The following is a 15,223-nucleotide window of genomic DNA, read 5'->3' as shown; positions in this document are numbered from 1 at the left end:
CATGTTCTCCTGGTGCATGTGTGGGTTTTCTCTGGCCTCTTCCCACCATCCAAAAACATGCTTCAAAGGTTAGGTAACCATTAAATAAATGCTAATTATGTAATCCTTACTTTAAGAAAATGTTGTTTTATTTTTCTTTTTTTCCCCTCATGTCCTCAGCAGTCTTACTCTGCTGGGTTTAGTTATTTTAGTTTGTGGTTGGATCTTAGTAGTCTTAGTTTACAGGCTTTGTTTATTTGTTTTTTTTTTAGGTAGTTTTGGTTAGAGGAGCTGCTGACTCTGACGGTCGACAAGGCTGTATCAAGAGTCCCCATGACTTATTTTATGTTTGTAAATGAGCCACCATGGAGATAAGAGTCACATGTGGATCTTTGACCCCCTCCGTTGTGGCGCTCTGGTTAAATTAAAATAAAGCCTTTTTTAAAAGTGTAACTGTAAAAAGTAAGCAAGTAGTAAAGTGAAAAAAGAATAATAATTCAACTCATTTACAAACAGTTTAAGGACATTATCAGAGGGGGGGTACAAAAAGGGACAATAAGATAAACTGGACACTAACGAGAATAAAAGGAACACAGTTTATTAAATAAAGGAAATCCAGTGTCCTTAAATAAGAAAAAAAAAATCAAATAATTAGTGCGCTGGAACAAACAAAAAGAAAAACCAAAAGGGATTGGAACCCTAGCCAAAAAAAAGTCAGGTAGACCGCTGACCCGTCGGAGTCAGCAGCTCCCTCATGGCTGCCAAACCACAATCCACCCAAAGAAAAACAAATAAACAAAGCCCACAAACTAAGACTACCAACCTCAAACTAAAATAACAAAACCCAGCAGTGTAAGACTGCTGAGGATGAAGAGAGGAAAAAAGAACAAAACAAACCAGCACCAACTGAAAACTCCACCAACCAGCCCTTCAGCCCGCTGCTCTGCTCCCTGCAACATAACAGCTGCATTTTCTATTTTTAAATCAATTAAAGGATTTTAAGTCTCTGCAAAAAAAAAAGAAAAATCACTGAATTATTTCTGATTTGGTTTAAGATTTACACATTTTTGCCTGAAAATTGAAAATCTAATGATTTACTGCGTTGAGATGATCATATGTGACACAGGATGTCTTTTATTTTGAAAGGAATTCATGTGAAAAAAAAATATATATAAACTATTTCAAGCTTTGAGAAAAAAATCTTCATTTTTTTGGCCAAAGATTGTTTATAGTTATCAAATTAGTAATATTAAAATAAAAACAAATTAGTGTCTTATTGTGAAAGTGAACAAGACTCGTGTCTCCTGTTGGGATGCTGTCAGTGAGAAATAGACCCAGATGACTGTAAGTGTTGAAGGTCGCAGCCCCTGGTTTAGGGTGTCCCCGCCTTCATCCAACAGTTACAAGGACAGGCTCGGGCAAGAAGCTCCGCGGGGTTGGGTTCGTGGTTTCAAGTTTACACAAAAACAACCAAATAAAGACAAAAACATTCAAGAGGATTTGAAGTTTTGATTTCTCCCTTTTTTTCTTGTAACCTGAACGCACCATGTGACGTATTGTTGGCAACAGGTAGACTAGCTTTAAAAAGATGAATAGACAAAAGTTTGTCATTTCTAACTTGAAGACAGAGAAGTTGTTCAAATAAAGCGCGTGCGCATTCAGCCGTGTCTGCAGCTGGATTTTTAAGAAAAATATTTTCAAGACGCTGAGACGGTCTATGTCTGTGCGTAATGGCGCGAGTGTGGTGCAAACCGGCACGCGCGCAGATTGATGCAGTCGGCCTGCGCGCGCGTGGCGCAGCTGGAACGTCATCGGATGCGCTGGCACGCGATCCAGCTGCTGCTGTGCGGCGAGATGACAGAGCGTGACGCTGCGCATCAGTACGCATCCGACTGCGCCAGGAGGAGACTTGAGCGCGCGCGCGCTTTGGAAGTGATTAGTGGAGCCAGCAGCAACTTCCGATCGAGAAAACCTCCCGTGAGTTGTTGAAGACAGAGAGGGCGGACGGCAGGAACCCGCGCTCCCGCTCCCGGTGATGTAAGGCGCGTCGTCTGCGCGCCCATTCCAGAAGTGCCAGCACTGCGGCGTGCTCCCCGAGCATGGGACCCTTCAAACTCTGAGGGTAAGTACTGCTCCTGCCCTCCGTTTGCGCCTGAAGAACATCTTTGCGCATTTGTTCCATCACCAGCTTCGAGGCTCTGATGATGATTCTGCTTCTGTTTTTTTCTGCTGGAACTTGTTTGTGAGTCAGGCTGAAACCTGCAACTGTCACCGACCTGTTGCAGGGTTCAGACACGCTCCCACACTCAGATGGGAGTGGAGGAATGACTGCAGGGACGTTCATCTCTACGGCAACAATAACCTGAAGCTCAGGTGCTGAATGAAGCTGCACTAATTAGTCTTTAGTGCAGACACAGCTCTGACTCCACAAATAGAAACGGAGATGGTTTTCAGAAGGAAACCACTTCAGAGAGCAGATAAGATGGGAGAGGTGATGGATTTCCTGAAAAATTGGCAACACCGGCAGCTTCTTTTCCTAAATCTTATCCATTAATCGCTGTTCTGGCTCGGTTATTAACCTGGAGTCTGGATGGGAGTTTGCCACAAAATGACTCTCAAAGCTGAATTAAACACGGGAGAGGTCAGGCTCATCCTCCTCACTTGACTTTTCCTTCAATCAGCCCCCTGTTGTCGCAGCTGTTTTCACTCTGGTGATTTAAGGTGATTTTCTCCTGCCACCCCCAGAGCTCCAGGGATTAACAGGCACCTTTGAATGCCAGCTTCACCCCGGTGGATCTGACTGCCGCCTGTCTGGACATATGAGAGCTGCATTTGTCGTGCATGTTTTTTGTGCAGCAGCTTATTATCTGCCCTATTTTGAATATAGCAACAAGCCTGCTTTTGTGCACTTGAGCATCCAGGTCAGTGTGTGATTCAGAGGATGCAAATGAGGCAAGCATCACTGCACGAGCACTAGTGCTGCCTCAAACGATGATTTTAATAGTCGACTAACCACCGATTATTTTTTCAGATTAGTCGACTAATCAGGTCATGAGCAAACTGGAGGTAAAACACACATCTTAACCATCATTAGCTTTAAACTGACTAAAGACTATATATATAGCATTACCTGTGATAATGTTAGTGTGAATGCTGGAAGCTATATGTGGCTGCTGAAAATGCTGAAATTGATAGCTAAAAACGTTGAAGATGATAGTTGAAAACGTTGAAGCTGAGAGTTGAAAATGCTGAAGCTGATAGTTGAAAATGCTGAAGCTGATAGTTGAAAACGCTGAAGCTGATAGGTTGATAGCTGATGCTGATGGTTGAAATCGCTGAAGCTGATAGTTGAAAACACTAAAGCTTGTAGCTGAAATTGCTAAAGCGAATGGCTGAAAACACTGGAGCTGATAGCTAAAAACTCTGAAGCTGATAGCTGAAAACACTGAAGCCGATAGCCAGCTAAAATATTAGTTAAATGCCAAATTAGTCTAAAAGCTGAAAAAAGCCAAATAGCTAGCATGTAGCTGAAATATTAGCTGAAGCTGATAGCTGAAAACACTGAAGCAGATAGCTCACAACACTGAAGCTGATAGCTGAAATCTCTGAAGCTGATACCTGAAAACGCTGAAGCTGATAGCTGAAATCACTTAAGCTGATGGCTGAAGATGCTGAAGCTGATGGCTGAAATTGCTGAATCTGATGGCTGAAGTCGCTGAAGCTGATACCTGAAAACGCTGAAGCTGATAGCTGAAATCCCCGAAGCTGATGGCTGAAGACACTGAAGCTGATAGCTGAAAACACTGAAGCTGGTAGCTAAAAACGCTGAAGCTGATAACTGAAATTGTTGGAGCTGATAGTTGAAAACACTGAAGCTGATAGCCCATTAAAATATTAGTTAAATGCCAAATTAGTCTAAAAACTGAAAAAAAGACTAAATAAGCCAAAACAGCTAGCATGTAGCTGAAATATTAGCTAGTCTCCAAATTAGCCAAAAAAACCTTAATAAATCCCAAAATGGTCTAAAAGGCTAGAATTATACCATTGTAACTCTTAACTTTACTACACTCTGACTCCATATAATATAAAGTAACGACTAATAGACTATTAAATTAGTCGTTGACTATTTTAATAGTCGATTAGCCGACTAATCGTGGTGCCCCTAACAAGCACAGAAAAGCCTTTTTTTATTTTTCCTGCATGCTGCTTTATTTGATCATCAGTCTCCTCACCGTCACCTGCACACATCCAGCAGCCGAGGTGTCCCTGACTTCAAATGGGCTCAATTCAAAGGAGAATCCTCTGGAAGAGACGGACAAAGACAACCTCTGTGTGCCGCAGTGCCATTACCCCGTCCTCATCCCCCTGCTGCCTCATTCATCTCACTCTGCCGCACTTTTAAAGGCGGCCATAATAGCTGCTTTTGTGATGATTGTGGCTTCATGCCATCATATCTGAGAGGGAAATATGAAAGCAGCACAACTGATGAAGCAGTCAGCTAATATCCACAAGGAGCAGATCAAGGGAGCCCTTCAGAGAGCAGACGGAGCTGTCATCATCAACTCTGCTGCTTAATGAATCTCAGTGTCTCCAGTGCTTTGTGCAGAGTCCTGCACTCAAGAAGTTAGCTTGACTTCAACAGACATGAAACCCAAAATAAGAGAGTTAGCAGGCGTGCAGCGTGGGTAGAGCTCGGATCAGATTTGGGTTGACTCCCACTCACTTGGCAGAACAGCAATTCTGAGATTTTCACATTAAAGCATGATTTTGTTTCTTCTCGTTATGTTAACTAGGTCACTTTGGGCATCTGTCTGTTTTTCAAAGACCCACTCTAATGAAAAACCTGTTTTTTTTTAGTTTGTGTCTCATTTTTCTTCTGAAAAAGAACAAATGTATTAAGAAATCATTTAGTTTTTACATTTCTGAGTATTTCTCCTTTTAAATCAATCAAACTGTCTTGGACAGACTCTGTTTGAATGAATGATCTTCTTTCCATCAACAGCTCTGCTGCACATGCACTAAACCCTCATCTGTTCCTAGTGTCTAGTTCAGGTTCTGGAGAAGAGAAGATGGTATCTTCACATTGACTGCAGTCAAATGAGCCGCCGTTCACATTTCTGTGGTCAAATCAGCATCACTGGATTTTTGGTGTGAGTTTCATCCAATACTTACGGTAGCAGGACTGAGAACGCTGGAAAATCTCCACCAGACTCCACGGAGCTTCTTGATGTGACCACGGAAATGTGAACGGCGGCTCATTTGACCGCAGTTGGAAAGGATTGTAAATCAATGAAAGAGCATTTTGATGTTAGCTTTGATTATTTTATCAAGAACTCTGAGAAACCAATGATTGAATGTATTGATCACAGTCAATAAACATTGGAGAATTAGCTAAAAGAGTCTTTGGTGAACTGGAAGGAGAAAGAATCAGGATTTTGGAGGAAGTTCTGTCCATGAAGATCTTCACTTCCTCGTCCAGCTGACATCCGGATCAGAACCATACGGCTGGACATTACCCAGATTGATGGAGGTTTTTATGGAGCAGCGCTGAAGATTGATGCTAGAGAGACACAGAGCTATCATAATCAGGGGTGGAGCTCCAAAAGCCACACCCCCTCAGAGGAGATTTTGGAAACAGAGGCTTCAGATCAACGTGAAAAATGTCTTTTTAAGACATTTAGGTTGAGGGAGTTTGGTTAAAAACTTCACAATCATCACTAAAACACTAAAAACCACGACTTTTTTTTTAATAAAAAACTGGTCATAGAGGGATTTTAAAGACGCACTCTGATGAAAACTGTGTTTTTAACATGCTCTTGTAGCATTTTTTCCAGGACGGAGGACATATGTAGAGAAAATTCAGATATTTCTTTATTCAAATTGTTGTGAGTCATTCTGGTGCAGACAAATAGATCCATGAACGTCTTTGTTTTCCTCGCCTGAGCTGGAATCCTGATCTAAACTGTACGGCTGGATAGCCCAATTTTTGTTGTGCCGCTAATGTTATGTTGGGCTGTACGTTAGCAGGAAAGAGTCTAAACAGGTGAATGATGGGCCTACATAACTAACTTGGTGAAATTCTAATGGACTCCTGCAGAAACTATGATCTAAAAAAAATGGTGTGAAAACAGCATAATCATAATTAATAGTAACATGGGAACAAATATGAATACAATTTAAAAACTGGAATCATTTCTTCAAATAAGAACCCACAAACGCTTCGTATCTTCTGACTTGTGCAAGTAGAAGGCTTGTATCAGGGAGGAATACATAAACAGGAAGACGGCACGCTTGTTAAAGGCCGGGGTGGGGGCAGTCAAAGAGGTGGAGGCTGAAACTTCCAGCGTTCTCAGAAACATTTCAGAATGACTGTTGAATGAAACCGCTGTGCCGCTCTGAGAGCCTGAGCGACATGCAGGAGGAAATGAACCCGATCAGCACAAAACAAACCATCAGTTCAGCTTTTATGACAAGCAGAAGCTCCTTTAAGGTCTGTTTTCTGCCCCCCTTCTGTCCCCCCACCAGTATATTAAGCATTCTCACATTTGAAAAATTTAGACTGAAGTTTCTTCAACAACAGGATGTGAAATGTTCTGTAGCGCAGCAGGGCCAGATGAACCCTGACTGAGGCGTGTGCTGAAGTTTACGGTGGTTGCATGCAGCACACCACTGCTGTTGCAAAACGACTGTTACGCAACACACTGTCCTCATCTTCACACACAAGCTCTGCAGCTGATTCACCAAAGAGTGTGAGGCGAAAGAAACAACCGGTGGCGTTCTTCAACCCTGCGAAAAGTCAGAAACACAGGCGTGCAAATTCACATTCTCCACGTCTGACACACCAAGACAGCTTTTCCTGTATTTGTCTTGAAGCGAGCGCTCACATCTCTTTAAAGGACAGAGGTTAAAGCAGGAAGCCGCAAAACAAAAGCTTCGACAGCGGAGTGACACAGCGGTGGCTTTCTGGGTTTGGGACGTGTGCCCTTTCCACGTTCACCATTGAAGCAGGGGAGTCAAACTCAATCGCACAGGGGGCCAAAATCCAAACACACTTTAGATCACGAACAGGATAAACATTTATGGAACACTCTAAAACTACATTTTTAAAACTTTAAAACCGTAACTTTTGACCTAATTATGAGCTACATATATATATTGACCTGCAATAATGCTACTGTGAATGCTGTAAGCTAAATTTGGCTGCTGAAGATGCTAGTGCTGATACCTGAAGATGCTGAAATTGATAGATAAAAACGTTGAAGCTGAAATCACAAAAACTAATCGCTGAAAATGCTGTGACTGATAGCCAGCTAAAACATTATCTTAATGCCAAATTAGACTTAAAAAAAATGTAGGTTAGCCAAAACAGCTAGCAAATTGCTGAAAAAAATAGCCAAACTTCAAAATATCCTTAAAATCTTATTTTACCGTGTGTGGTAGATCTCGGCCAAAAATACATGAATCCAACTGAATTCAATGAATCAGAGCCAATTCTGACTCACTGTGTTTCTCTAGCTAACTTGATGCTAACGTTTAATGGAATTTCCCATAGGACGGCTAATGCTAACGCTAAGTCGACCTAAGCATACAGTGCTGACTAAATTAACATCTTGTTATGAATTTTACAAACTATTTTAAGGAAATATTTTTTTAAGTAACCATTTGTGGTCTAAAACACAGTTTTTGCTCATTCTTTCTTCTTCTTCTGGAATAAGGTGTAATGCTATAGTGAGATCTCCACCTAGTGTCCAAACTGAAACGTCCTCCAGGAGAAGCAGAACAATGTTTCCAATGTTAATGATCTGAACATTTTAGTTAGAACTTCTCCTTTAGAGAATCCATGTAACTCTGGATGATATTAACAATCTCATTATTTCACTGATTTACAGTATGTGAACTGGATCAGATTAATATAAATATATTCAAATTATTATTAATGTATTTCTAAACAAATGTGTATAAATGTGTAAACTTAAAATTGAATTGAATTGAGAGGATCAAAAAATGTAAAATTGAAAAAATTCAGGAATTCAATCGAATAATTTCTGGAAATGATAATCAATCATCAGCCCTAATTTAAAGAAATAATGGAAAAATACATAAAATTGAATAGGAACAAAAAACAAAAAAATAGAAAAAAAGATATTTAGACCAAAGAAGAAAGAAAAGAAGTTGAATTGAGAATGAATTGTCACCTAGACAACGTTAGCTGGATTCTGTAAGCTAAGGGAATCATGGGATATCAGTGGAGGTTTACTTCCATGCCAAGAGTCCCGCCCATAACTCAGACACATTTCTGATTAATTTCTGTCGCTCTTCAGAAACTATGTCCTTATAAAATGACAGTTTTTAAGATGTAGAGTAAAAGTGTCATCATCATACATAAAAGACCACTGGGTAAACTTTGATGAAAATAAAGTTGGAGTGGGACTTTAAAATGTGCTGTTCTGCCTCTATAGCTTGTAAATAACAGAGTTTTTTTCTTGCAGTACTTTCCGATAAAAAGCCGTTTAATTTTCTTCCTCCCTGAGCAAAAACTCTTTTCCATGTTTGACTGCCTCCCAGTACTTTGCTTTATCTCCCGTTTTGCCATTCCCCTCCGCCTCAGCCCCCCCGAGGAAACAACTGTGGCTGCTAATCTCTGTTTGCAGCAGCCCCCACACCCCCCCCCCACCCCCCTCTGCTTGTCCAGGGAAGAGGAAATGTTTCTTTTCCTGCTCTCAGAAGCCTGTAGCCTGTAAATAGGGGCTGTCACTGACCCCTCTGGAGGACTATATCTGTCCCATCGTGTAGCACCCTCCATCCGACTTCCTGAGCCACAGAGAGGCTGTCGGGCGAGCGATAACAGCTGCGCGCGTTTGATATGAAGAAGTGCTGTTTGAATGTGTTTTTGCAGCCAGGTATGAACAGAAAGATAAATGATTGTCAGAAAAGTGGTGCTGCTATCCTTGCTGACTGTTTTCCTCTGTCTGTGCCAGAAATAAAAACACAGTAGCTCTTTATCAAGCTAATTATCAGGAAAGAGCTGGTGTCTTTTAATATCAATTGTGTTCTCTGTTTAGCTGATTGTTCTCCTTTTCTTCAATCATGACAGTTTTGTTAGTTGGCCCTCAGTGTGTTCAGGTACTCATTTATTCATTTTCAGATTCTCCTAAAGTCATTGTCTCATCATGTTCAGGTTCTTGGTTTGTCATCTTTTGCTTTTTTTAAATCATGCTGAGGTTCTTAAGCCTCTGCCACATCGGCCTTATTTTAGTTCTTCAGTCACAATTCCTGACAAGTTGTATTAGAAAGGTGACTAATGGAAAGGATTTCTTTCAGAAGTCTTAAATGTTCCTTTCAGAATAAATGACTACAGTTTTTATGTAGGTATAGATCAGGAGTCTGCGACCTTCAACTCTGAAAGAGACATTCAGGTTGATTTCTCACTGACTACAACCCAGTAGGAGCCACGAAGTCTTCCTCCACCCTTTAAAAACATTCAGACTCCAGACAAACCCATTTGGGGTCCACATTTTCTGCCCACTTTTAAACCATATGGGGCCACTTGGTCCTGCTGGCTGGGATTTTTTTTTTTTACTTTTAAAAGAAGTTCCTTTCATAATAAAAGACACCCTGTCACATATGATCATCTCAATGCAGCAAAAGTAGTAGGTTTAGTAGTGTAATGTCAGCAGTGATTAAATAAAAATCGTTAATTTCACTGTTGTTGGTGCATCTCTGCCAGAAATGTAAATCTAACAAACCAAAATCAAATCTGAGCAAATTTAGGGACGTCTTCCATATTTTTTAATACACTTAAAATTCCTTAATTTGCCGAATGCTATCGGTGCGCCTTAATACTGGTTGTGCTTATAGACGTCATTGATATTTTGTAGTTCAGGACAGAACACACAAAAATGTGTCAAAATGTTGTAGTTGGACTAGTGATGCGCACTGTCCTTCAACTGTTTGTAAATGAGTTAAAGTTTGAGTTAGTTTATTTGAACTATCTTCTCACTAGTTACTTTATAGTTACTTTTTAACATTTAGAAACAATTTTATTTTTCCGTAATAAAAGCCAGAGTTCGTAGACCTCTGGACTAGACTAAGAGGATCTTTAACAGTAAGAGTCATTTGGGTCTGTTCCTCTCTGAACCAGACCTAGTAGGATCCAAAACATCTTATTTTATCCTTAAGGAAATTTTTTTACTACAATGTCTTCATTACATAATCATTAATTATTATAATAAATATGAATTATAATTATTTTTTTGGGCGTGAAGAGAAACAAGCATTTTCTCAAATTTGAAATGTTTTTTTTTATTTTAATTTACTTTTGACAGAAGCTTATCTGACTTCCTTTCAAAATAAAAGCCCTCCTGTGCCAAGCAGGATAATCCTAGTGCAGCTAATGCACTCCTATGAAATGTTTTCAACAATAAAAATCACGGATGGCATTTTCTACTGTTATAAATTGGAAGCTGTCATCTTATTTCCTGCTTAATACTGCTGGTTTATGATCCAGTGGAAAAAGTACATCTGGAGGATGTGTAGCAAAAGGGCCTCTTGATGTCAGCAGGGATGTAAAAACATTTACATATTCTTACCTCCAGGTGCACATCAGCCACAAATGAATCTAAATAAAATCAATGCTAATTTAGTAACCCTTACTTTTGAAAGTTACTATTATTTTATGTTAAGATAAAACACCCACATTTTGCTCTGGAGCCTCAGGTTGCAGACGCCTGGTATAGAGGATGGAATTTCAGAGATCATCTAAGCAGAAAATCTTCTGGAAGTTGCTGCCCACTCACCTTTGGTTCTCCGTGGAGTTGTGTCTCCAGTCCTCATTGTGCTCTGATATGTGCAGGTTCCTTTAGGCTGTCGCTGCACAGCACTGAGGACAGTGTCTTATTAAATTACAGATTCTTAACTGAGCCTCTGTGATTTGTTCTGCATGTTGGTCGCTCTGCTGCACCATAACTACTGGGTTCTGGTGGAAGGTGGACTACTGTTGGTGGAAGAAGAGGGAGAAGAGGAGTGAAGGACTTAGAGGAGGAACTCTGAGGAGAACTATATATAGAGGGTCAACATGATGGAAAGAAGAAAGGTGGATCTCTTAGGTGTTCAAGAGACCAGATAGAAAGAGAACAAAGATCATAGATTAGAAGCAGATGTTTGATCATATTCGGGATGGACAGAAGAATGAAGGAGAAGTTTGATAAGAATGTTCTGGAGGGGAGGAGAGGGTCAGATAGATGATGAGTCTGAAGCTGGAAGATGAAGGGATCCAGAGATCAAGACTAACCCAGAGGGTCGAGAGTGGAGATGAGGGCAGACCTCAACAGATATTTGGGTGAAGGAAACAGAGGAGACGAGGAAGTGATGGAGAAGTGGTTGATTTGATACTTTTAGATCACGGTAGATGTTCTGGAGATAAATGCAGGGAAGCAGATGGAGATGTTTGGATATGTTGAGAGGAGGAACAGTGATGATGCTGGTGAAAGGATGCTGAGGTTGGAGGTCTGAAGGACGTAGAGTAGAGGGTCAGATGGTGGAGCTGAAAGGAACAAGAGTGAAGACAGTCAATTTAAGCCTCTTAAATTGTAAAAAGTCAGAAAAATGAAATGTGGCTCCATTATAAGGAGGAAGAATGGTTGGTGACACTGCAGTGTCTGGTGGACGGTTTGGAGACGGCGGAGCCTCGTATCAGAGGATGTGACATTTTTATTCATGGAGAAGCAGCAGCACATGCTGCTCTGCCAGGTTTGACCAAGCATCAGTCAAACTCCCTTCATCCGCGCCGCGGCCCACGCCACCCCTTAATCCATCTGATCGATGACCCCGGGGTCGTCATCACCTGGCAACCGCCATACCTCCAAAGCCCTCGCAGTGCTGGCCACTTTCACAGCGACCTGCGCTGAATCACGGAGAGCAAGACAAAGCAGCAGAAGGGAACTCTGAAGGACAGAGCCGTCTGAAGGCTTCCAGTATTGTTCTCTGTGCTGCGGCAAAGCATCGCTGTCAGAGAGATGATGGATGAAACATTAGGATGAAATGTCAGGGAGATAAGAATGGCTTGTGCTGCAGCGATTGACCAGACAAAGAAATAGGGAGGGTGGCAGTGTTTGCATGCACACACTTTCTGTTTGAATGTATATCTTGAGAGCTAACTGCTCTCAGGGGAAGCTAGAAAGCAGAAATGAAAGACACGCTCACTGTAGTGCATCATTAGTATCACATTCTGTTGATATTTAAAGGCTTAACATTCCAGAAAACTCTGTGGAGAGATAAATACTCCACATGTCAGACTGTTCAGGACAGCAGAGCATTAACCTTCACACTTGTTGTCCTGCTGGAGTTTTCTGGTCTCCATGATGATTAGAGGCAGTTCAGATTCTCTGTTTCTCCGTGTTTTCTCTTTCCCCGCTCAAATAAGCGTGGCTGTGACAGCTACTGAAGCCTGTAATCCAGGGCGTCCACCCACCGCGCAGCGGCAGAGACAGTGTGGTGAAGTGGCCCATTGTGTCAGGCACATACTCATCACCCCATTGTCACACTAACCCAAGCACGACATTAAGAAGCCATGAGTTCACCAGTGGGCTGAGCTGATGTGGATTTGGATTCACATGTGTCAAAGTCAAGACCCGGGGGCCGGATCCGGCCCTCCAGATCGCTTCATTTTATTGTTATTAATGGCCCGATGTTATTTTACGCTTATTTATAACATGTATAATTTTGACGAAATATATTTTTATGGAGAGTAAAATATTGAAAGTTATTTATAAGTTGATTTATTCTGGAAAAATATTCCTGCCTTTTATTATTCATAATTATGTTACAAAGTTATCGTTTTAAAATTTTAAAATGTGTAATTCTGCTAGCTTTTTGGATTATTTTGTAATTTATTAAGGTTTTTTAGGTTATTTTGGATTTTAGCTAATATTTCTGCTACACGCTAGCTGTTTTGGCTAATTTAGGCTTTTTCCATTTTTTTGGCTATTTTGAAGTTCAGCTATTTTTCAGTTACATGCTAGATGTTTTGAAAAACCTAATTTTTTAGGCTAATTTGGCATTTAGTTAATATTTTAGCAGGCTATCAACTTTAGTGTTTCTATTAGCTTCAGTGTTTAACTATCAATTTCAGCATCTTCAGCGACCAAATTCAGCTTACAACATTCACACTAGCATTATCACAGGTAATGCTATACATCTAGTTCATAATTATGTTAAAAGTTACAGTTTTAAAGTTTTAATAATGCAGTTTTAGAGTGTTCTATAAATGTTTATCCTAAGGTGTGTTTTGGATTTTGGCTCCTTGTGCGATTGACTTTGACACTCCTGATGTAGATACTAACTTGGTTTGCATTTGTTTTATCAGCAATTAGCTAAGTGATGGTCAAATGAGCTGGAGCTCACTGACAAATCCTATTTCATGTTGACAGAAATAAGCATAATGCTGTTCTCCTAATGGTTGGTCTTGTATTGAAACTTCATTGTCCTGAAAAAGCACCTTTTATCATGTCTGGCTCCACATGCCAACATCACAAAGAAAGACCACATGTTAAGGTGCATTCACACCAAACAAGGTCTGCACGAAAAATTTGCTGCTCATCACCTGTTAAAAAATGTGTTCTTGAGTTTGGTGCCACAGCTGCATGTGGGAGGAGCTACCAGCTAATGTTTTTAGGATGATGTTATAAGGAACGGTGTCTGTGGATATCTCACTTAGAATGTATGAAGACACAGATGATGTTGATAAATCATTTTTATTTATTGTGAAGAGTTCCACAAAAACATCAGTAATCATGTCTCCATTTTGGGTTTATTTGATTATTAAAAGATTTTCCCGGCTCTGTTTTCATGACAGCCGCCTCCACTGTGTTTCTGTTTCTCTGTGAGCTTGAAGGCTAACTGTCTCGTATTAACCCGAGGGGGGAAAAAAAATAAAAAGTAGGAAACCTTTTTTTTTTCTTTTTAATGTCTCGATTTGCACCCCGTGGCGGCTCTCTGTCTGCCAGCATATCGAGTGAGTGAGCTCCAGCATGTCATTGAAAGCCGGTGATCTGTCCAGATGTTTCCCGCCTTCACCCCAAGGTAGCCGGATGAGCTCTGCAAAGCCGCGGCTCAGACGAGTTAAAGAAATAGATTAAAGTTCAGGACAAAAACGCTCGTTTTGGATTCAAATTCTACCCGCTGATCGAGTCACTGAAAGCTGAGTTCCTGATTGGTAGATGAAATGTGGCAACCTGTCAAACTTCAGATATTTAAATTTTGGTAGCGCCGCTCAATTCACATCTTATCGCTCAAATTGAGATGCCAGCAGTGCTTCCCACCGTAAGGACCCCGTATGACAGCCTATGTTCGTCATAAGGATGTGTAACTTTCATTATCTTGCAAATACTTTACAATACGCTCAACCACATGCACCGCAATCAAATGTTTCATTTTTATGACGTCCCTTAAGACTGGAGCCTCAAGAGAACTGCAAGACACACCCAAACTCCTCTTAAGAAGCACCCACCACAACCCAACGGCCCACAGCGAACGTACAGGTCTAAATAACTAAGATTTAACTAATCAGATCTTTAAATGTTCATCCATTCTTTTATCACTGTCAGTTTTTAACCAACACCTCCGAATATTGCTTTTTAATCAATCATGGGAACTAAAAACCCAGGCAGGTCAAGACACTCAGGTTAGCTTTTTTAGCTTTTACTGACAAATCATAGATTGGTTAATTAATTAATGATAAATTATGTTTTCTCAAGCAAACTGAAAAAATCTTCTTCTAGTCTGGTTTTCTTAAACATTTCTTTTTACAGAAAGTTTTCCATCAGTTCTGTCAGGAAAATGTCGTCTTTTGGCCTTTCCTTTTTTTTAATGTTATTTTAAAAGATAAATAAATCAAGGTGACAACTGGGTAAGATAAATTATTTGTGATATTGTTTTTCACCATTGTTTGGGGATTGGTGTGTTACTCTCAAATCTGACCACTGTGTGTTTAATGCCTTCAAAACAGCACAAGACACATGGTATTAGTGGACGAGTGCAGCTTCCTACGTGACCAAAAGAAAATAGTGTGATTAAAATAAACAGATATATAGAGGTAAAAATAAATGTTAATCACACAGTAGTAGTTTTTTTAATCAAAAGCATCAAATTCTAACATATTAAGGAAGCTAACATCCTTTTTGCAACAGCTAGCTTAAAATATTGGAAAACGCTACTCATTCCAACTGAGGGGTGGGGCAGTTGCCGC

At 40.5% G+C, this 15,223-nt stretch overlaps 1 protein-coding gene across 1 annotated transcript in view; it reads left to right on the top strand.

The window, feature by feature from the left end:
• The first annotated feature begins 1,685 nt into the window (after positions 1 to 1,685).
• Positions 1,686 to 15,223, top strand: part of LOC112141550 (RAS guanyl-releasing protein 2) — a 47,360-nt gene continuing 33,822 nt past the window's right edge. Inside the window, exon 1 of the mRNA XM_024264708.2 lies at positions 1,686 to 2,101. The gene's annotated coding sequence lies outside the window, so the exon portion shown is untranslated. The remainder of the gene's footprint in view (positions 2,102 to 15,223) is intronic.

Source organism: Oryzias melastigma, unplaced genomic scaffold (assembly GCF_002922805.2).
Source record: "Oryzias melastigma strain HK-1 unplaced genomic scaffold, ASM292280v2 sc00346, whole genome shotgun sequence".
NCBI classification, from domain to species: Eukaryota; Metazoa; Chordata; class Actinopteri; order Beloniformes; family Adrianichthyidae; genus Oryzias; species Oryzias melastigma.
The sequence above is the reverse complement of the archived record's forward strand: the minus strand, read 5'-3'. Positions and strand labels throughout refer to the sequence as shown.